Below are 19774 nucleotides of genomic sequence, written 5' to 3'. Positions count from 1 at the left end.
TTGAAGCAGGAAGAACTACTTGAAAGGAAGGCAAGGGCTGAAACATATAAGATAAAGCAGGAGGAGTATGAGGAGAACGAGAAATGTTCGGCCTTTTTCTTTAAAAAGATGAAAAGTAAGGAAAAAAAGGGAGTTATAATAAAATTAGAGAAGGATGGGAAAATGATAGAAGGGAAGGAAAATATGCTTAAAACGGCGAAGGAGTATTATGAGGTCTTGTTTAGAAAAGAAAAATTAGAGGGAGAAAAAGGGGATTTTTTCTTAAAGAAAATAAAAAAGAGATTAACGGGAGAAGAAAGCGACAGTTTAGAAGGGGAAGTTACAATAGGGGAGGCATATAAAGTATTAAAAGGAATGAAGGCAAACAAAGTGCCAGGGATAGATGGATTAACAAAGGAATTTTACGAAACTTTTTGGGGAATGGTGGGGATACATTTGTTGGGAGTTTTTAAGGAAATCATGGAGGGAAAGGAGATGACAGAGAGTATGAAGACGGGTGTGGTTTCTATTCTATTCAAGAAAGGTAACCCACAACAACTTGATAATTATAGACCGTTAACTATGCTATGTGTGGATTATAAGATCCTGAGTAGGATATTGGCAAATAGACTCGCGGGAGTAATGATGCAAATAGTGGAGAAGGATCAGACGTGTGGGGTCAGGGGGAGGCAAATGTCTTGGAACGTGCAACTACACAGAGACATACTCACATACGTTAGAGATAGAAATTTGCCAGCACTATGTGTGAGCCTAGATCAACAAAAGGCCTTTGATAGGGTAGATTATGATTTTTTGTGGAGGGTAATGCAGTATATGGGCTTGGGAGAGAAATTTAAAAAATGGGTAAAAAATTTATACAACGGCATAAGTCTGAAAATAAAAGTAAATGGATTCCTTACAGAAAAAGTGTATCAAACAAAGGGTTTGAGGCAAGGATGTCCATTATCTGTTGTTCTTTATGTACTGTATGTTGAACCTTTGGCTTGCGCAATAAGGGAAAGCCAGAGAGTAAAAGGGATTCCGATGCCGCGGGGGGAAGTTTTAAAGATATCGCAGTATGCGGACGATACAGTATTATATCTGGCAGATGATGATAGTTTAAAGGGTGCGATAGAAATTTTAGATATTTATGAAAAAGCGACTGGATCAAAGATAAATAAAGAGAAGTCGATGTATAAATATTTGGGGACATGGGAGGGTAGAAGAGATAATATCTGTGATTTTACTTTGTGCCAAGGCCCAATGAATATTTTAGGAATCACCTTTGGAAATAAGGAAGGAGATGAGTTTAGCAATTGGAAAAAAAGGTTAAGTGCGGTAGAAAAGAAGCTGGGCCTTTGGAAAGCAAGGAAATTAACAATTACGGGGAAGGTTCTGATTATAAAGAGTGAGGTGGTGCCGAAGTTATTACATCTGGCCTATGTGTTTTCGATGCCTCAGATCTACAGAGCGCAAATAACCAGAGCGATATTTAAATTTATTTGGGGGGGTTATGAGTATGTCAAAAGAACGCAAATGTATCAAGAAATTGAAGATGGTGGGAAAGGGGTACCAAATGTCCCTTTGAAGTTAGATACAATGTTTTATGCAAATGTATGCAAGCTATTGAAACAGAACTATGTCCATAAATGTCAAATATTGTTATGGTTTTGGTTAGCGATTCCATACCGTTTTTTGATAGGGTGGGAAAATAAGGGACCAAAGGCGGAAACTAGACCAAAATATTTTCAGAGGATGCTGGGATGGGGAAAGAAACATGCTGAATGTAAAGAGGTGGATACCGTACTAAACCATAAACTTTTATATAAGAAAATGGTATGGAAAGCTAATTATAACCAGGTACCGGTGAGTCCAGAAGTGTGGAAATGTGCACAGGATAAGACCTTTAAAAATGTTTTGAAGGATTTTAATTGGATGCATTTACACAAAAGGTTACCCGTGAGGATCATCATGTATGCACATAACTTGGGAAAACAGAAAAAGTGTCCGAGGGACAACTGCGTAGAAGAGGAAACAATAGAACACGTACTTTGGGGATGCGAATACGCAAAAAAGGTATGGGAAAGGGTAAAGGGGAAGTATAAAGGTTTGGGCACGGTGACTTATGAAGAGATTACCCTTTTCAGGGCTAACAGCATAGAAAAAGAGAGATACAAAATACGTTGTATGTTGTTAACAATTGTAAAAATGAAATTGTGGAAGGCAAGACAGAGTTGTATAACGGGAGGATATAAAGAGGGGGAAATAGGTACGACTAAAGCTGTAGAGAGGGAATTTGAAAAGACATACTGGCATGAACTACAAAAATGGGGAATAGACACGATCAAGGATAGATGGAAAGATTTCCCTTCCTTCTTTACTGCGAAGGCACCTAAAAAGTGGTGGTAGGTAAAGAGTAAGGAAGGGAGAAAGGGAAAAGGAGCAATGAAAAGCAATAAGTTATATGAATATGTTACATGAAAATGATTGGTTTGCGATGAATGAATGTGGGAAAGAAATGAAATGTAAATATGTCTTTGTAATGGAAATGGAAAAAGTTTTTTGAATTGTTGTGGAAAGAAAATAAAAGAAGTAAAAAAAAAAAAAAAAAAAAAAAATCTGTTCTTATCAGTTTAATATCTGATACGTCCCCTACCCGGGGACCATATATTAAATTGATTTTTGGAGCAGGGAGATGGAATAGGGGCTTGCTCCGTCCACTCCACGCATCGACCTGGTATTGCAGTATTTCTAGGAACGGTGCACCCCCTGAAGCTGTGAAAAACAAATGGCATTTGACTCAACAGTTTGTGCAAAGAATTTTCTTATACGCTAGATATATGTGTGCGTCTGCATATCTGGACATTGTCTTCGTGTAATCTTCCAAGGTTAGTCAGACTGAAATCTTGCGACTTAATATTTGTGAATGACTTACATTTAACTATTACCAGAATTACTAAATCCTGCCACTTGGACTGACACGTGGCTGGACACACACTTTCTATGGGAAATCAAAAAAATATGTCGTTTTCAACTGCAGTTACACTATTCTGGCTCCAATCCTGCAGTTACCTCTGTTGTCCACTAGAGACCAATAGAAGTCTTTAAAAACCGGAGGCTGCCATCTACAAGGACTCATGTTGATTATAGGTTTAACTCTTCTCTTTCTCTACATACTGCAGCTTTCTGTCCTCTGTGGCTGTAAATTACATCGTTTGAAAAAAAAAAAACCCACACAATTTTTTCTTGGCTTTTTAGCTAAAATCACCTGTATTGTCTGTTGTTTCCATTTGTGGATGGTTAATAGTGCAGAAGATTGTTTTTCTGTTTTCAGGATTACATGAAAACATTTTGGAACAGATCATTTTTGTATATAATAAATCTTAGGATAGTATTGGTTTTGATGATTTATAAAACAGCTGTGTGCCGTAGCCCTGGTAGTGTGGATCCTTAGTGTGTAAAGAGTAGATACCTCATGTAATATGTGTGAAGAAAAAAAAAAAAAAAATCTGTTCTTATCAGTTTAATGTCTGATACGTCCCCTACCCGGGGACCATATATTAAATTGATTTTTGGAGCAGGGAGATGGAATAGGGGCTTGCTCCGTCCACTCCACGCATCGACCTGGTATTGCAGTATTTCTAGGAACGGTGCACCCCCTGAAACTGTGAAAAACAAATGGCATTTGACTCAACAGTTTGTGCAAAGAAATTTCTTATACGCTAGATATATGCGTGCGTCTGCATATCTGGACATTGTCTTCGTGTAATCTTCCAAGGTTAGTCAGACTGAAATGTTGCGACTTAATATTTGTGAATGACTTACATTTAACTATTACCAGAATTACTAAATCCTGCCACTTGGACTGACACGTGGCTGGACACACACTTTCTATGGGAAATCAAAAAAATATGTCGTTTTCAACTGCAGTTACACTATTCTGGCTCCAATCCTGCAGTTACCTCTGTTGTCCACTAGAGACCAATAGAAGTCTTTAAAAACCGGAGGCTGCCATCTACAAGGACTCATGTTGATTATAGGTTTAACTCTTCTCTTTCTCTACATACTGCAGCTTTCTGTCCTCTGTGGCTGTAAATTACATCGTTTGAAAAAAAAAAACCCCACACAATTTTTTCTTGGCTTTTTAGCTAAAATCACCTGTATTGTCTGTTGTTTCCATTTGTGGATGGTTAATAGTGCAGAAGATTGTTTTTCTGTTTTCAGGATTACATGAAAACATTTTGGAACAGATCATTTTTGTATATAATAAATCTTAGGATAGTATTGGTTTTGATGATTTATAAAACAGCTGTGTGCCATAGCCCTGGTAGTGTGGATCCTTAGTGTGTAAAGAGTAGATACCTCATGTAATATGTGTGAATGAAAATCCATGGACTTTATAAGAGTCCTCCATTTATGGCTATGATCCTAACAAACAAGATTAATACGTTTCTTTCTCCTAGCAATCTTCCTGTTTCCTAAAGGAACACGCATGCACACTATATATGCATCAGGATGGCCGAGTGGTTAAGGCGTTGGACTTAAGCTCCAATGAGCGCATGCTCTCGTAGGTTCAAACCCCACTCCTGGTATAATTTGGAGCCTCATGACTGGTAAACTGAAATGTATCTATGGGAGCAACAATGATCAATAGGAGTTTTTAGGAATTTGCTGTGAGCAATATCCCCCCACCCAGTCACCCCCAAAAAAGCTGGGATGAAAGACAAATGAGAGGTCTGTGCCAAGGTCGCCCCCTCTCAGTCTTACTGTACATGTTATATGTAGAACCGTTGGCTTGTGCAATTAGGGAAAGCCCAGGAATACAGTTACCGGGAGGAGAAACATTAAAAATTTAACAGTATGTAATTATCATATTACATACTGGAGCCGCCACCCGCTCCTGGCCGCCACCCGGCCAGGAGCGGAGGCCCTGGCGGACCGACCCCCGGCTGCCAAGACTGGCAATAGGGACATGGAATGTCACCTCTCTGGTGGGGAAGGAGCCTGAGTTGGTGCGTGAGGTTGAGAGGTACCGGCTAGATATAGTTGGGCTCACCTCTACGCATTGTCTGGGCTCTGGAACCAGTCTCCTGGAGAGGGGCTGGACTCTGTCTCAGTCTGGAGTTGCCCCTGGTGAGAGGCGGCGGGCTGGGGTGGGTATTCTTATATCCCCTCGGCTTGCTGCCGGTACGTTGGGGTTTTTCCCGGTGGACGAGAGGGTTTGTTCCCTGCGCCTTAGGGTCGGGGAACGGGTCCTGACTGTCATCTGCGCTTATGCGCCGAGTGGCAGTTCGGAGTACCCAGCCTTCTTAGAGTCCCTGGGGGGGGTGCTGGAAGGTGCTCCACCTGGAGACTCTGTTGTCCTGCTGGGAGACTTCAATGCTCACGTGGGTAACGACAGCGAGACCTGGAGGGGCGTGATTGGGAGGAACGGCCTCCCTGATCTGAACCCGAGCGGTGCTTTGTTATTGGACTTCTGTGCTAATCACAGTTTGGCCATAACGAACACCCTGTTCGAACATAAGAGTGTCCATAAGTGCACGTGGCACCAGGATGCTCTAGGCCGTAGGTCGATGATCGATTTTGTAATCGTATCACCAGACCTGCGACCATATGTTCTGGACACTCGGGTAAAGAGAGGGGCTGAGCTGTCAACTGATCACCACCTGGTGGTGAGTTGGATCAGGTGGCGGGGGAGGACGCTGGACAGACCTGGTGCACCTAAACGCGTAGTGAGGGTGTGCTGGGAACGTCTAGCAGAGGCCCCAGTCCGCGAGATCTTCAACGCACACCTCCGGCAGAGCTTCAACAGCATTCCGAGGGAGACTGGGGACATTGAGTCCGAATGGACCATGTTCAGCGTCTCCATTGCCGAAGCTGCTGCATTGAGCTGCGGCCGCAAGGTGGTTGGTGCCTGCCGTGGTGGTAATCCCCGAACCAAATGGTGGACACCAGAGGTGAAGGGAGCCACCAGGCTGAAGAAGGAGGCCTATCGGGCTTGGTTAGCCTGTGGGACTCCGGAGGCAGCCGACAGGTATCGACAGGCCAAGCGGAATGCGGCTCGGGCAGTGGCTGAAGCAAAAACTCGGGTGTGGGAGGAGTTCGGAGAGGCCATGGAAAAAGACTTTCGGACTGCCTCGAAGAGATTCTGGCAAACCGTCAGGCGTCTCAGGAGGGGAAAGCGGTGCTCTACCTGCACTGTGTATAGTGCTGGCGGAGCGCTGTTGACGTCGACTGAGAAAATTGTCGGGCGGTGGAAGGAATACTTCGAGGACCTCCTTAATCCCACTGACACGTCTTCCGGGGAGGAAGCAGAGTCTGGGGATGAGGGGTGTGACCCACCGATTTCCGGGGGCGAGGTCACTGAGGCAGTTAAACAACTCCTTGGTGGCAGAGCCCCTGGTGTCGATGAGGTCCGCCCCGAGTTCCTGAAGGCTCTGGACGTTGTAGGGCTGTCTTGGTTGACACGTCTCTGCAATGTTGCGTGGAGATCAGGGGCAGTACCTGTGGACTGGCAGACCGGGGTGGTGGTCCCCATCTTCAAGAAGGGGGACCGGAGGGTGTGTTCCAACTACAGGGGGATCACACTCCTCAGCCTCCCCGGGAAAGTCTATGCCAGGGTGCTGGAGAGGAGGGTTCGTCCGCTAGTCGAACCTCGGATACAGGAGGAACAATGCGGTTTTCGTCCTGGTCGCGGAACACTGGACCAGCTCTTTGTCCTCTCGAGGATACTTGAGGGTGCATGGGAGTTTGCCCAACCAGTCTACATGTGTTTTGTGGACCTGGAGAAGGCATTCGACCGTGTCCCTCGGGGCGTCCTGTGGGAGGTGTTGCGCGAGTATGGGGTGTCTGGCCCATTGCTACGGGCCATTCAATCCCTATACAACCGTTGCAAGAGCTTGGTTCGCATTGCCGGCAATAAGTCGGACTCGTTCCCGGTGGGTGATGGGCTCCGCCAAGGCTGCCCTTTGTCTCCGGTTCTGTTCATAATTTTTATGGACAGGATTTCTAGGCGCAGCCAAGTGGCGGAGGGCTTTCGCTTTGGTGGCCTCAGAATCTCATCTCTGATTTTTGCGGATGATGTGGTTCTGTTGGCTTCATCGGGTGAGGGCCTCCAGCTCGCACTGGAGCGGTTCGCAGCCGAGTGTAACGCAGCGGGAATGAGGATCAGCACCTCCAAATCTGAGGCCATGGTTCTCAGCCGGAAAAGGGTGGAGTGCCCACTCCGGGTCGGGGATGAGTTCCTGCCCCAAGTGGAGGAGTTCAAGTATCTCGGGGTCTTGTTCGCGAGTGATGGGAGAAGGGAGCTGGAGATCGACAGACGGATTGGGGCTGCGGCTGCAGTAATGCGGACGCTGCACCGGTCAGTCGTGGTGAAGAGGGAGCTGAGTGTAAAAGCGAAGCTCTCAATTTACCGGTCGATCTACGTCCCTACCCTCACCTATGGCCACGAGCTGTGGGTAGTGACCGAAAGAACGAGATCGCGGATACAAGCGGCGGAAATGAGCTTCCTCCGAAGGGTGGCTGGCCTCTCCCTTAGAGATAGGGTGAGAAGTTCGGCCATCCGGGAGGGGCTTAGAGTAGAGCAGCTGCTGCTCCACATCGAAAGGAGCCAGCTGAGGTGGTTCGGGCATCTGGCAAGGATGCCCCCTGGGCGCCTCCTGGGCGAGGTGTTCCAGGCATGTCCCACCGGGAGGAGGCCCCGGGGCAGACCCAGGACACGCTGGAGAGATTATATCTCTCGGCTGGCCTGGGAACGCCTTGGTATTCCCCCGGACAAGCTGGAGGAGGTGGCTGGGGAGAGGGAGGTCTGGACCTCTTTGCTTAGGCTGCTACCCCCGCGACCCGACCTCGGATAAGCGGATGAAGATGGATGGATGGATGGATGAAAACAATTATAACGCCAAGAAAGTTATAAAAATGAATTGAAGACGCTCCGTCTCAACGACCGCTGATTGGACTGCAGGCGACCACGTGATTTTGAATCTCATTAACCGGCATGCGCTGACCGGCGTTTCAGAAACTAAAGTGTCGTCATATATGTGGCGCCGTTTAAAAACTGAAACATGCCGACCATAGTTATATTGTGATGTTTCGGAGGTAAAACGTCAGTAAAACATCGACCTGTCCTCTACCATTTGTTAGAAGGCGACTGTGTTCTTCATTGTAACCATGAGTTAGAGTTGCAGTAAGCAGAATGAGTCGTTTCTGTCGTGCGATATGTGGGTATCGCTTCTCGGCCTTTTGGCTAAGATCAAGTGTAGTATCTGTTCTTATCAGTTTAATATCTGATACGTCCCCTACCCGGGGACCATATATTAAATTGATTTTTGGAGCAGGGAGATGGAATAGGGGCTTGCTCCGTCCACTCCACGCATCGACCTGGTATTGCAGTATTTCTAGGAACGGTGCACCCCCTGAAGCTGTGAAAAACAAATGGCATTTGACTCAACAGTTTGTGCAAAGAATTTTCTTATACGCTAGATATATGTGTGCGTCTGCATATCTGGACATTGTCTTCGTGTAATCTTCCAAGGTTAGTCAGACTGAAATCTTGCGACTTAATATTTGTGAATGACTTACATTTAACTATTACCAGAATTACTAAATCCTGCCACTTGGACTGACACGTGGCTGGACACACACTTTCTATGGGAAATCAAAAAAATATGTCGTTTTCAACTGCAGTTACACTATTCTGGCTCCAATCCTGCAGTTACCTCTGTTGTCCACTAGAGACCAATAGAAGTCTTTAAAAACCGGAGGCTGCCATCTACAAGGACTCATGTTGATTATAGGTTTAACTCTTCTCTTTCTCTACATACTGCAGCTTTCTGTCCTCTGTGGCTGTAAATTACATCGTTTGAAAAAAAAAAACCCCACACAATTTTTTCTTGGCTTTTTAGCTAAAATCACCTGTATTGTCTGTTGTTTCCATTTGTGGATGGTTAATAGTGCAGAAGATTGTTTTTCTGTTTTCAGGATTACATGAAAACATTTTGGAACAGATCATTTTTGTATATAATAAATCTTAGGATAGTATTGGTTTTGATGATTTATAAAACAGCTGTGTGCCGTAGCCCTGGTAGTGTGGATCCTTAGTGTGTAAAGAGTAGATACCTCATGTAATATGTGTGAAGAAAAAAAAAAAAAAAAATCTGTTCTTATCAGTTTAATATCTGATACGTCCCCTACCCGGGGACCATATATTAAATTGATTTTTGGAGCAGGGAGATGGAATAGGGGCTTGCTCCGTCCACTCCACGCATCGACCTGGTATTGCAGTATTTCTAGGAACGGTGCACCCCCTGAAGCTGTGAAAAACAAATGGCATTTGACTCAACAGTTTGTGCAAAGAATTTTCTTATACGCTAGATATATGTGTGCGTCTGCATATCTGGACATTGTCTTCGTGTAATCTTCCAAGGTTAGTCAGACTGAAATCTTGCGACTTAATATTTGTGAATGACTTACATTTAACTATTACCAGAATTACTAAATCCTGCCACTTGGACTGACACGTGGCTGGACACACACTTTCTATGGGAAATCAAAAAAATATGTCGTTTTCAACTGCAGTTACACTATTCTGGCTCCAATCCTGCAGTTACCTCTGTTGTCCACTAGAGACCAATAGAAGTCTTTAAAAACCGGAGGCTGCCATCTACAAGGACTCATGTTGATTATAGGTTTAACTCTTCTCTTTCTCTACATACTGCAGCTTTCTGTCCTCTGTGGCTGTAAATTACATCGTTTGAAAAAAAAAAAAACCCACACAATTTTTTCTTGGCTTTTTAGCTAAAATCACCTGTATTGTCTGTTGTTTCCATTTGTGGATGGTTAATAGTGCAGAAGATTGTTTTTCTGTTTTCAGGATTACATGAAAACATTTTGGAACAGATCATTTTTGTATATAATAAAAAAGAAAAAAAAATCTGTTCTTATCAGTTTAATGTCTGATACGTCCCCTACCCGGGGACCATATATTAAATTGATTTTTGGAGCAGGGAGATGGAATAGGGGCTTGCTCCGTCCACTCCACGCATCGACCTGGTATTGCAGTATTTCTAGGAACGGTGCACCCCCTGAAACTGTGAAAAACAAATGTCATTTGACTCAACAGTTTGTGCAAAGAAATTTCTTATACGCTAGATATATGCGTGCGTCTGCATATCTGGACATTGTCTTCGTGTAATCTTCCAAGGTTAGTCAGACTGAAATGTTGCGACTTAATATTTGTGAATGACTTACATTTAACTATTACCAGAATTACTAAATCCTGCCACTTGGACTGACACGTGGCTGGACACACACTTTCTATGGGAAATCAAAAAAATATGTCGTTTTCAACTGCAGTTACACTATTCTGGCTCCAATCCTGCAGTTACCTCTGTTGTCCACTAGAGACCAATAGAAGTCTTTAAAAACCGGAGGCTGCCATCTACAAGGACTCATGTTGATTATAGGTTTAACTCTTCTCTTTCTCTACATACTGCAGCTTTCTGTCCTCTGTGGCTGTAAATTACATCGTTTGAAAAAAAAAAACCCCACACAATTTTTTCTTGGCTTTTTAGCTAAAATCACCTGTATTGTCTGTTGTTTCCATTTGTGGATGGTTAATAGTGCAGAAGATTGTTTTTCTGTTTTCAGGATTACATGAAAACATTTTGGAACAGATCATTTTTGTATATAATAAATCTTAGGATAGTATTGGTTTTGATGATTTATAAAACAGCTGTGTGCCATAGCCCTGGTAGTGTGGATCCTTAGTGTGTAAAGAGTAGATACCTCATGTAATATGTGTGAATGAAAATCCATGGACTTTATAAGAGTCCTCCATTTATGGCTATGATCCTAACAAACAAGATTAATACGTTTCTTTCTCCTAGCAATCTTCCTGTTTCCTAAAGGAACACGCATGCACACTATATATGCATCAGGATGGCCGAGTGGTTAAGGCGTTGGACTTAAGCTCCAATGAGCGCATGCTCTCGTAGGTTCAAACCCCACTCCTGGTATAATTTGGAGCCTCATGACTGGTAAACTGAAATGTATCTATGGGAGCAACAATGATCAATAGGAGTTTTTAGGAATTTGCTGTGAGCAATATCCCCCCACCCAGTCACCCCCAAAAAAGCTGGGATGAAAGACAAATGAGAGGTCTGTGCCAAAGTCGCCCCCTCTCAGTCTTACTGTACATGTTATATGTAGAACCGTTGGCTTGTGCAATTAGGGAAAGCCCAGACATAACAGGAATACAGTTACCGGGAGGAGAAACATTAAAAATTTAACAGTATGTAATTATCATATTATGAAAACAATTATAACGCCAAGAAAGTTATAAAAATGAATTGAAGACGCTCCGTCTCAACGACCGCTGATTGGACTGCAGGCGACCACGTGATTTTGAATCTCATTAACCGGCATGCGCTGACCGGCGTTTCAGAAACTAAAGTGTCGTCATATATGTGGCGCCGTTTAAAAACTGAAACATGCCGACCATAGTTATATTGTGATTTTCGGAGGTAAAACGTCAGTAAAACATCGACCTGTCCTCTACCATTTGTTAGAAGGCGACTGTGTTCTTCATTGTAACCATGAGTTAGAGTTGCAGTAAGCAGAATGAGTCGTTTCTGTCGTGCGATATGTGGGTATCGCTTCTCGGCCTTTTGGCTAAGATCAAGTGTAGTATCTGTTCTTATCAGTTTAATATCTGATACGTCCCCTACCCGGGGACCATATATTAAATTGATTTTTGGAGCAGGGAGATGGAATAGGGGCTTGCTCCGTCCACTCCACGCATCGACCTGGTATTGCAGTATTTCTAGGAACGGTGCACCCCCTGAAGCTGTGAAAAACAAATGGCATTTGACTCAACAGTTTGTGCAAAGAATTTTCTTATACGCTAGATATATGTGTGCGTCTGCATATCTGGACATTGTCTTCGTGTAATCTTCCAAGGTTAGTCAGACTGAAATCTTGCGACTTAATATTTGTGAATGACTTACATTTAACTATTACCAGAATTACTAAATCCTGCCACTTGGACTGACACGTGGCTGGACACACACTTTCTATGGGAAATCAAAAAAATATGTCGTTTTCAACTGCAGTTACACTATTCTGGCTCCAATCCTGCAGTTACCTCTGTTGTCCACTAGAGACCAATAGAAGTCTTTAAAAACCGGAGGCTGCCATCTACAAGGACTCATGTTGATTATAGGTTTAACTCTTCTCTTTCTCTACATACTGCAGCTTTCTGTCCTCTGTGGCTGTAAATTACATCGTTTGAAAAAAAAAACCCACACAATTTTTTCTTGGCTTTTTAGCTAAAATCACCTGTATTGTCTGTTGTTTCCATTTGTGGATGGTTAATAGTGCAGAAGATTGTTTTTCTGTTTTCAGGATTACATGAAAACATTTTGGAACAGATCATTTTTGTATATAATAAAAAAGAAAAAAAAATCTGTTCTTATCAGTTTAATGTCTGATACGTCCCCTACCCGGGGACCATATATTAAATTGATTTTTGGAGCAGGGAGATGGAATAGGGGCTTGCTCCGTCCACTCCACGCATCGACCTGGTATTGCAGTATTTCTAGGAACGGTGCACCCCCTGAAACTGTGAAAAACAAATGTCATTTGACTCAACAGTTTGTGCAAAGAAATTTCTTATACGCTAGATATATGCGTGCGTCTGCATATCTGGACATTGTCTTCGTGTAATCTTCCAAGGTTAGTCAGACTGAAATGTTGCGACTTAATATTTGTGAATGACTTACATTTAACTATTACCAGAATTACTAAATCCTGCCACTTGGACTGACACGTGGCTGGACACACACTTTCTATGGGAAATCAAAAAAATATGTCGTTTTGAACTGCAGTTACACTATTCTGGCTCCAATCCTGCAGTTACCTCTGTTGTCCACTAGAGACCAATAGAAGTCTTTAAAAACCGGAGGCTGCCATCTACAAGGACTCATGTTGATTATAGGTTTAACTCTTCTCTTTCTCTACATACTGCAGCTTTCTGTCCTCTGTGGCTGTAAATTACATCGTTTGAAAAAAAAAAAAACCACACAATTTTTTCTTGGCTTTTTAGCTAAAATCACCTGTATTGTCTGTTGTTTCCATTTGTGGATGGTTAATAGTGCAGAAGATTGTTTTTCTGTTTTCAGGATTACATGAAAACATTTTGGAACAGATCATTTTTGTATATAATAAATCTTAGGATAGTATTGGTTTTGATGATTTATAAAACAGCTGTGTGCCGTAGCCCTGGTAGTGTGGATCCTTAGTGTGTAAAGAGTAGATACCTCATGTAATATGTGTGAATGAAAATCCATGGACTTTATAAGAGTCCTCCATTTATGGCTATGATCCTAACAAACAAGATTAATACGTTTCTTTCTCCTAGCAATCTTCCTGTTTCCTAAAGGAACACGCATGCACAATATATATGCATCAGGATGGCCGAGTGGTTAAGGCGTTGGACTTAAGCTCCAATGAGCGCATGCTCTCGTGGGTTCAAACCCCACTCCTGGTATAATTTGGAGCCTCATGACTGGTAAACTGAAATGTATCTATGGGAGCAACAATGATCAATAGGAGGTTTTTAGGAATTTGCTGTGAGCAATATCCCCCCACCCAGTCACCCCCAAAAAAGCTGGGATGAAAGACAAATGAGAGGTCTGTGCCAAGGTCGCCCCCTCTCAGTCTTACTGTACATGTTATATGTAGAACCGTTGGCTTGTGCAATTAGGGAAAGCCCAGACATAACAGGAATACAGTTACCGGGAGGAGAAACATTAAAAATTTAACAGTATGTAATTATCATATTATGAAAACAATTATAACGCCAAGAAAGTTATAAAAATGAATTGAAGACGCTCCGTCTCAACGACCGCTGATTGGACTGCAGGCGACCACGTGATTTTGAATCTCATTAACCGGCATGCGCTGACCGGCGTTTCAGAAACTAAAGTGTCGTCATATATGTGGCGCCGTTTAAAAACTGAAACATGCCGACCATAGTTATATTGTGATGTTTCGGAGGTAAAACGTCAGTAAAACATCGACCTGTCCTCTACCATTTGTTAGAAGGCGACTGTGTTCTTCATTGTAACCATGAGTTAGAGTTGCAGTAAGCAGAATGAGTCGTTTCTGTCGTGCGATATGTGGGTATCGCTTCTCGGCCTTTTGGCTAAGATCAAGTGTAGTATCTGTTCTTATCAGTTACAAGGCGAGAAGCAATGTAGGATGGCGGCGACGTCGGCCAATTTTTCGGAGAGGAATACATGGTCGTATGGAACGAGGAATACCTTGAGATTCGAACTAATGGATAAAGAAAAGGATTTCCATGACAGAATTAATTTCGGACGAAGGATTCTTTATGATGCATTGAAGGTACAACCAGAGGAAATCTACTGCCTCCAGCAAAGCACGGCAAGTAAGCACTATGACGTGACTTTTTGCACGGGAGAGTACGCGGAGGAGGTGAGAAAGAGATGTGGTACAGAAGAAAATGAAGAACTAAAAAAATATATGGTAACCCCGTTATACAGGAACGATTATAGGATTTTAACGGTGCACATGTATAATCCCTGGGTTACAGAAGAGACCATTAAGTACTTCCTGGGGCGGTACGTTACAGTGCTCCCAGGGGTACGAAAAATAAAGGACGGGCTAGGCCTATGGACTGGAAAAAGACAGTTTCGGGTAAAACTTAAAATGGATATGACAACGGAAGATGGATACTGCCACCCGCCTGCAGTGTTTTCCATCGGAGCAGACAGAGGTTTTTTGGTGTATGCAGGACAGCCACAAGCATGCAGAAAATGCGGCAGTACGGGACATAATGCAGACAATTGTGAGCAGGTGAGGTGTAGGAGCTGCGGGAAAAATGGCCATATCACAAGAGACTACAAAGAGCCTAGAAGGTGTCACTTATGTGGCTCAGATACACATATGGCAAGAGATTGCACTAGGCCCAGATCATATTCGGAAGCAGCTAAAGCAGGGACCGAGGTAGAGCGGTATGAAGAAACGGATATAGGAACAAATATTGGGAAAAGCGCACAAGAGGCGCCACCAGCAGAAAGGAATCAGACTAATGAGGAAGAAGGGGGGGGGGGAGAGGATGGGGCCGAACAAGGAAAAGAAGAAGGCGATAAGATGGGGGAGAAAAATGGGGAGAAGCAGTGCGAAGAAGGACAAATATGGGAAGTGGCAGCTAAGCCACGAAGAAAGTCGGCCAAAAGGCGTAGGAAAGTGAGCTCGGGAGTCCCTCCAGGAGAGACTAATTTGAAAGAAGGTAAAGGAGAGCGGATGGAAGAGGGAGGGGAGATGGGAGCGTATGTGTTGAGAGGGACGCAGACTGAATGTATGCACACACCAATGAGTGATTTAACGAGTGATGGAGACGTTGAAGAAGAAGAAGTAGAAAGTGAAGAAAAATCGGAAGATTCATTTATAAAAAATTTGCTGGCGCAAGTCAACATGGACTAATAAGGGAGGGGAAAATGGACGACAGAGGTTTTTCTTTTTATTTCTTTTTCGGCTCTAATTTTGTAAAGTTTTCCTTTTTTTCAGGGGATATGAAGATCAAAAAGACAACTAGGAGATGGTATCTGTTTTTTCTTTTGTTTCTTTGTTATAAAATTATTAAGTGCCCTCTGCTTAGGTGTATAGATACCCCTTTTTTTACTACAAAATGGTGAGGTTCCGAATAATTACGTTAAATGTAAGGGGGTTAAAAAATGCCAGAAAAAGACAAATGGTATATGAATTTCTGTTGTTTTATAATTTTGATGTATGTTTATTACAGGAGGTACATTTGAAGGACGAGAAGGATGTTGTTATTTTTTCGGAGCAGTGGAGGGGGGGTGAATCGGCATGGAGTATAGGAGGAGTATATGGGACAGGGGTGGGAGTGTTGTGTGGAAATAAAAGTATAAAAATAAAAGAAAGTTATACGGTGATACAGGGAAGAGTGATGGTGGTAGATGTAGAAAAAAACGGGGTCCAAAGCCGGATAATAAATGTGTATGCACATGTGGATCCAAAACAAAGAAGAGAACTCCTTTTGTCGATGGACACTTGTTTTATTACAAGGAAAAATATTATAGTGGGAGGGGATTTTAATGTATCTTTAGAAAAAGAAAAATTTTCTCTCCCATTAAAGACATTTATAAGACAATACGGGTTAACGGATGTTATGGGCAGACTTCTGGGGAAAAAAGTAGGGTATACATGGAGGAATACAAGGGGGGTACAGAGTAGGTTGGACTATATTTTGATAGATAAAAAGTGTAAAATTAAAGGGGGAAAAACGATTCCGGTTCTACTCACGGATCACCAGGCGGTAGAGGTGGATTTGGAGATAGAAGGGATGGAATACGGGAAGGGATATTGGAAATTAAATAATGAGGTGTTAAAGGAAAAAGATTATAGGGATAAATTTTTAGAGATCTTCCCTTTATGGGTGAAAGTAAAAGAACTTTATGGAAAAAAAGGGGATTGGTGGGAGGATATAAAATGCAAGATAAAAAAATTTACGATAGAATATTGTACAGATAGATCTAAACGTAGAAAAGAAGAATTTAATATGTTACAAAAAGAGATAGAACATATTTATGTTATACAAAAGGAGGGGAAGGAAAAAAATGTAGATTTGAAAATTGAAGACTTAAAGGTGAGGCAAGAAGAGTTATTAGAGAGGAAGGCAAGAGCAGAAACATATAAATTAAAACAGAAAGAGTATGAGGAAGATGAAAGGTGTTCCGCATATTTTTTTAAAAAGATGAAAAGTAGGGATAAAAGGGGGGTTATAGAGAAATTGGAAAAGGATGGGAAGGAGATTATAGGGAGGGAAAGCATGTTGGGGGTAGTAAAAGAATATTACGAGGATTTATTTAGAAAAGAAAAAGTAGGGACAGAAAAAAGAGATGTTCTTTTGGGGTCATTAAAGAGGAGATTAGTAGAGGAAGATAGGGAGTTTCTGGAAAGGGAAATAACGATGGAAGAGGCATATAAGGTGGTAAAGGGAATGAAGGTAAATAGGGTACCAGGAATAGATGGATTAACGAAAGAATTTTATGAGGTATTTTGGGGAGTGATAGGGTTACATTTGTTGGAGGTCTTTAAAGAAATATTAGAGGGGGAAGAGATGGCGGAGAGTATGAGGACGGGTGTGATTTCGTTATTATTTAAGAAAGGGAATCCTCATTTACTTGATAATTATAGACCGCTCACTATGTTATGTGTAGATTATAAGATTTTAAGTAAGATAATTGCAAATAGATTGGTAGGGGTAATGTCGGATATAGTGGGAAGTGATCAAACGTGTGGGGTGAAGGGGAGACAAATTTCATGGAATATACAATTACATAGAGACATACTTGCATATGTAAAGGATAGAAAAATGGCGGCAATCTGTGTAAGTTTAGACCAACAAAAGGCATTTGATAGGCTAGATTACGAAATTTTGTGGGAGGTAATGACTAAGATGGGCTTGGGAAAACAATTTATAAGGTGGGTGAGGATCCTTTATAAAGAGATATATTCAAAAATCAAATTGAACGGGTTCCTCACGGAAAAAGTTCATCAAGCGAGGGGGTTGAGACAAGGGTGCCCGTTATCGGTGGTACTCTATGTATTATATGTTGAACCATTGGCTTGTGCGATTCGGGAGAATAAAAGAGTGAGGGGGATAATGATGCCGGGGGGGAATGTTTGAAAATATCTCAATATGCGGATGATACTATACTATATTTAGCAGACGACGACAGTTTAAGAGAAGTTGTGGAAATATTAAAAATATATGAAGAAGTTACAGGATCAAAAATAAATAAGGAAAAGACAAAATATAAGTACTTGGGGACGTGGGAAGGTAGAAGGGAAAATATTTGTGATTATACTTTGTGTGAAGGTCCTATGGACATTCTAGGAATTTCTTTTGGGAATAAGGAGGGCGATGCTATTTGGAACTGGAAGGGGAAGATGGCAGAGGTGGAAAGGAAATTACGACTATGGAAAATGAGGAAGCTTACAATTACTGGGAAGGTGTTAGTGATAAAGAGTGAGGTGGTGCCGAAATTATTGTATCTAGGCTATGTGTTCCCGATGCCACAAGTATTTAGAGCACAAATAATGAGGGGAATATTTAACTTTATATGGGGAGGTTACGAGTACGTAAAGAGAGTACAAATGTATCAGGAGGTTGCCGATGGGGGAAAAGGGGTACCGAACATTCCGTTAAAGTTAGATACGATTTTTTATGCGAATGTGTGTACGCTGTTAAAGAAGCCATATATTCATAAATGTCAGATATTGTTATGGTTCTGGTTAGCTATTCCATACCGGTTTTTAATTGGGTGGGAAAATCAGGGGCCGAAGGCAGAGACAAGACCAGAATACTTTCAGAGGATGGTTAAGTGGGGAAAGAGACATATAGAGTGCAGGGAGGTGGATACAATACAAAATCATAAACTTCTGTATAAAAAACTGGTGAGGAATGCTAACTACAACCAGGGGATAGTGAGTTCGGAAGTTTGGGAATACGCACAGGATAAGAGTTATAAGAATGTTTTGAAAGATTTTAATTGGATGCACCTACATAGGAAATTACCTGTAAGGACTACGATGTATGCACATAATTTGGGGAAGTTAAAAGAATGTCCGAGGGATAAATGCACAGAGGAAGAAACGATTGAACACGTCCTATGGGGGTGCAAATATGCAAAAAAGGTATGGGCTGGAATGAAGAGGAGGTATAAGGGACTAGAGGCTTTGACATATGAGGAAATAACTTATCTTAGGCCTAAGGATAAAAAGAAGGAGGAAAATAAAATACGTTGTATGTTGTTATCAATTACAAAACTTAAGATATGGAGGGCAAGACAGGGGTATATAAGGGGGGGGTATGAATGGAAAGAGATGGGAACAATAAAGGATATAGAGAGGGAATTTGAGGGGATATATCGGCATGAATTACAAAGATGGGGAATAGACACGATTAAGGACAGGTGGAAGGATTATTATGAATGATGTAAAAGATGTTTTTGTGAAATATGAAAAGTATTCAATGGAATGTTGAGCAAATGGAAATGTAAGATGGTGTTGTAAGTAAAAAGAAAAAAGAAAAAAAAATCTGTTCTTATCAGTTTAATATCTGATACGTCCCCTACCCGGGGACCATATATTAAATTGATTTTTGGAGCAGGGAGATGGAATAGGGGCTTGCTCCGTCCACTCCACGCATCGACCTGGTATTGCAGTATTTCTAGGAACGGTGCACCCCCTGAAACTGTGAAAAACAAATGTCATTTGACTCAACAGTTTGTGCAAAGAAATTTCTTATACGCTAGATATATGTGTGCGTCTGCATATCTGGACATTGTCTTCGTGTAATCTTCCAAGGTTAGTCAGACTGAAATCTTGCGACTTAATATTTGTGAATGACTTACATTTAACTATTACCAGAATTACTAAATCCTGCCACTTGGACTGACACGTGGCTGGACACACACTTTCTATGGGAAATCAAAAAAATATGTCGTTTTCAACTGCAGTTACACTATTCTGGCTCCAATCCTGCAGTTACCTCTGTTGTCCACTAGAGACCAATAGAAGTCTTTAAAAACCGGAGGCTGCCATCTACAAGGACTCATGTTGATTATAGGTTTAACTCTTCTCTTTCTCTACATACTGCAGCTTTCTGTCCTCTGTGGCTGTAAATTACATCGTTTGAAAAAAAAAACCCACACAATTTTTTCTTGGCTTTTTAGCTAAA

The 19774-nt window shown here is 42.1% G+C and overlaps 10 non-coding genes and 2 pseudogenes across 10 annotated transcripts; all 12 read left to right on the top strand.

Annotated features, from left to right (window-relative positions):
- The first annotated feature begins 2533 nt into the window (after window positions 1-2533).
- Window positions 2534-2750, top strand: LOC146557945 (U2 spliceosomal RNA; annotated as a pseudogene).
- A 697-nt stretch (window positions 2751-3447) lies between these two features.
- Window positions 3448-3640, top strand: LOC146557944 (U2 spliceosomal RNA). Its single transcript, XR_014888792.1, has one exon. It is a non-coding gene; the product is annotated as a U2 spliceosomal RNA (small nuclear RNA).
- Window positions 3641-4488: 848 nt separating this feature from the next.
- Window positions 4489-4571, top strand: trnal-uaa (transfer RNA leucine (anticodon UAA)). Its single transcript has one exon. It is a non-coding gene; the product is annotated as a tRNA-Leu (tRNA).
- Window positions 4572-8207: 3636 nt separating this feature from the next.
- On the top strand, window positions 8208-8398 carry LOC146557942 (U2 spliceosomal RNA). The gene has a single exon (XR_014888833.1). It is a non-coding gene; the product is annotated as a U2 spliceosomal RNA (small nuclear RNA).
- A 697-nt stretch (window positions 8399-9095) lies between these two features.
- Window positions 9096-9289, top strand: LOC146557941 (U2 spliceosomal RNA). The gene has a single exon (XR_014888787.1). It is a non-coding gene; the product is annotated as a U2 spliceosomal RNA (small nuclear RNA).
- A 590-nt stretch (window positions 9290-9879) lies between these two features.
- On the top strand, window positions 9880-10066 carry LOC146557940 (U2 spliceosomal RNA). The gene has a single exon (XR_014888861.1). It is a non-coding gene; the product is annotated as a U2 spliceosomal RNA (small nuclear RNA).
- An 848-nt stretch (window positions 10067-10914) lies between these two features.
- On the top strand, window positions 10915-10997 carry trnal-uaa (transfer RNA leucine (anticodon UAA)). Its single transcript has one exon. It is a non-coding gene; the product is annotated as a tRNA-Leu (tRNA).
- A 635-nt stretch (window positions 10998-11632) lies between these two features.
- On the top strand, window positions 11633-11823 carry LOC146557938 (U2 spliceosomal RNA). Its single transcript, XR_014888832.1, has one exon. It is a non-coding gene; the product is annotated as a U2 spliceosomal RNA (small nuclear RNA).
- Window positions 11824-12410: 587 nt separating this feature from the next.
- LOC146557937 (U2 spliceosomal RNA) lies at window positions 12411-12597 on the top strand. The gene has a single exon (XR_014888860.1). It is a non-coding gene; the product is annotated as a U2 spliceosomal RNA (small nuclear RNA).
- Window positions 12598-13445: 848 nt separating this feature from the next.
- trnal-uaa (transfer RNA leucine (anticodon UAA)) lies at window positions 13446-13528 on the top strand. The gene has a single exon. It is a non-coding gene; the product is annotated as a tRNA-Leu (tRNA).
- A 637-nt stretch (window positions 13529-14165) lies between these two features.
- LOC146557935 (U2 spliceosomal RNA) lies at window positions 14166-14281 on the top strand (annotated as a pseudogene).
- Window positions 14282-19095: 4814 nt separating this feature from the next.
- Window positions 19096-19284, top strand: LOC146557934 (U2 spliceosomal RNA). The gene has a single exon (XR_014888793.1). It is a non-coding gene; the product is annotated as a U2 spliceosomal RNA (small nuclear RNA).
- Window positions 19285-19774: the final 490 nt, after the last annotated feature.

The sequence above is a fragment of the Mchenga conophoros genome, linkage group LG15 (assembly GCF_057382185.1).
Source record: "Mchenga conophoros isolate Kocher_MC1m ecotype Shallow Benthic linkage group LG15, M_conophoros_male_GT1.1, whole genome shotgun sequence".
NCBI classification, from domain to species: domain Eukaryota; kingdom Metazoa; phylum Chordata; class Actinopteri; order Cichliformes; family Cichlidae; genus Mchenga; species Mchenga conophoros.
Note: the sequence above shows the minus strand (reverse complement) of the source record. Positions and strands in the feature narration are given on the sequence as shown.